We start from the raw sequence: 3,193 nt of genomic DNA, 5'->3' as shown, positions 1-3,193 counted from the left end.
GAGGGGCCGGGCCGGCTGAGGCGGGGCTTCGGCCCTGAGATTCTCTTGGTTCTCGTGGGCGGGGACCCTCCCTCCTCCACTCTCCTTGGAAGAGCGTTAACCGTGTGAGGACTGGAGTTCCCCGGGCCGAGTCGGCTCCTCCTCGGCCCGGCGGGCCCCGGCGACACGCGTCGGGTCTGTCACGACGCCTGAGGAAAATCCTCCATGATAGGGATGGGGAGGCTGGTGACACTGGGGAGGGGCCCTTTGGCCACAGCTTCCATCCGAGTCTAGGCAACTTGACCGGCATTTCGCCCTTCCGCTTTACCTCCCCGAGAGAGCCTGAGATCTGCCCTTGGTTAGAAAGAAGAGGCTTATTTCGTCCTAGTTTCTGTGGCACCGGCCACCGAGCAGTTTGTGACTGTTCCAGTTTTTCTAGAGTCTTTAATCAGCCCATATTTTAGTTGGGCTTTGGAGATCTGCTGACTTGTAAGAATACCAGGAAAAAGGCTCTCATTGAAAATTTCTCCACATCCACACTAGAAAAATATAAATGGGCATGGATTAGAGATCCACTTTAATTTGCATATATCATCAGCAATTCATTGTGCATAGTTGGCATGACTTAGATGCTCTCCTTGGCCGTCGTGGAGAACGCACGTTTATTTTCTATTAAAACTTCCTGTTACACCTTGTGCTTTGCATTGTCCTTGAAACAGACTTCATAAATGTTCACTTGTTGATAATCGATTGGTAGGAAGAGGACTTAATAGGCACTGTGCTTACAACAACCCAGTGAACTGGATATTATTATATCCATTTTAGAAATGAGGATATAGGGCTCAAATGGTTAATTAAATTTCTCAAGATGCCACATGGAGTAAGTGGCTGACTAAGAACTAGACCCCAGAACAGACTCACTCCAGACACCAAGTGCTTCCCAATGTACGTTCCTGCCGCCCATGGAAAAGCAAAATGCACAGACAATAATTATTGCATACATTTGATGAGTAGTTACTATGTACCAGACACTATGCAAAGTGCTTTCCATGTTTCATTAACCCTTGCAACAATCGCATGAGATAGGACCATTTTCATCCCTATTTTGGAGATGAGGAAACTGATTACCCGCAAGATAATAGGGATAGAAAGTAACTGAGCCAAGGCTCAAATCCGGCACTGTCTGCTGTAGGCAAAGATTTTAAATAAATAACTGGGGGAAACTTAAAAATTTAGAGATAAATAACAAGAGTATATTAAAACATTTTTATGGAATTCATTGTGTTCTAAGATTTCATTTGAATGATTCGAAGTATTAGGTAAATTATGGCTATTTACTGGAGGTTTCCTGAAGTATGTAGATTTTGGCTAGTGTCGATTTTTAATTCATTTTGGTTTTGTTTTCTGTGTTAGAATCTTTTTTTATAAGATAATCTATGTTATAATAATATGATCCCTGACATAATGGAACTAGCAGACCAATGAAAGAAACAAGAGATAAGGAGCCATCACATTCATTTTGAAAATGGCATAGGGAAATCCTTCTTCCTTTTTCCTAATGTTGCCACCTAAGCAAAACACACCTTTCCCAGAATATACTGTAAGTATTCAATTGGTCAGAGCTGAAAATCACCCACAGTTTTCACAAGCAACATTTAATCATGGATGAGTTGGTGACTGCAGGCCCCGAGTGGTCTTATCGAAATCATGCAAACACCACCCCCAATGGAAAAACCATTAGTAATGATTTACTCTAAGAATCAATTCCATAGTTCAGGCGTTCTACTGACATATGATAATCAAATCCAGTTTTTCAGCTTCAAACTCTGGTTTCAGCGACTTCATAACTTTTTTTTTCTTTAGACATTGCAGTGACTGCACCTTATAGCTTTTTGTTGAAGAGGATAAAGGCTTTGGCTACATGGGGACTAACATGCAAATTAAAAGTGAAAACACTCTTTTAAAAATCTACAGAGGCCAAAATAGATATCCAGATCTTTTAAACATCCAGATTTAATCAAGATGTTTAGCATCTGTGAATAATGAAAAGAGCGATAGAATCTTGGGAACAAATTAGACAATCACTACCTCAGTGTGTGCATAAGTAAAATGAAGAAGTTATGTCGGATGCCTTCCGCTGGCCTTGCCAGCTGTAATATTCTATGCCTATGATGAAACGTAGTCTTAGTCCATTAAGGCATTTGCATCACTGAAGCTAGAAATTAAGTATGGAGATAGATTTGAGATTTCAATTCTGTTTTTATTTGATTTGATTTTTTGAGACAGAGGAGACCGAGTCTGACTCTGATGCCCAGGCTGGAATGCAGTGGCATGATCTTGGCTCACTGCTCCTGGGTTCAAGTGATTCTCGAGTCTCAGCCTCCCGAGTAGCTGGGATTACAGGCACCCACCACCATGCCCGGCTAATTTTTGTATTTTTAGTAGAGACAGGATTTCACCATGTTGGCCAGGCTGGTCTCAAACTCCTGACCTCAAGTGATCCACCCACCTCAGCCACCCTCTATTTTGTTTTTAATTATAAAATAAATACATATTTTTTCAGGTTTTTAAATCTATCTTTGCTATTCTCAAAGGACAGTATTAATAATAGCAAATGTAGGCCGGGCACGGTGACTCATGCCTATAAGACCAGCACTTTGGGAGGCTAATGCAGGCGGATCACAAGGTCAGGAGATCAAGACCATCCTGGCTAACACGGTGAAACCCTGTCTCTACTAAAAATACAGAAAATTAGCCAGGCGTGGTGGCGGGTGCCTGTAGTCCCAGCTACTCGGGAGGCTGAGGCAGGAGAATGGCGTGAACCCAGGAGGCAGAGCTTGCAGTGAGCGGAGATCATGCCACTGCAGTCCAGCCTGGGCGACAGAGCAAGACACCGTCTCAAAAAAAAACTAAAGTAAGGCCGGGCGTGGTGGCTCATGCCTGTAATACCAGCACTTTGGGAGGCTGATACGGGTGGATCACAAGGTCAGGAGATCAAGATCATCCTGGCTAACAGGGTGAAACCCCGTCTCTACTAAAAATACAGAAAATTAGCCAGGCGTGGTGGCGGGTGCCTGTAGTCCCAGCTACTTGGGAGGCTGAGGCGGGAGAATGGCATGAACCGGAGAGGCGGAGCTTGCAGTGAGCCAAGATCGTGCCACTGCGCTCCAGCCTGGGCGACAGAGCGAGACGCCGTCTCAAAAATAAATAAATA

This window comes from Mandrillus leucophaeus, unplaced genomic scaffold, assembly GCF_000951045.1.
Source record: "Mandrillus leucophaeus isolate KB7577 unplaced genomic scaffold, Mleu.le_1.0 Scaffold408, whole genome shotgun sequence".
NCBI lineage: Eukaryota > Metazoa > Chordata > Mammalia > Primates > Cercopithecidae > Mandrillus > Mandrillus leucophaeus.
This window is presented reverse-complemented; position numbering follows the sequence as displayed.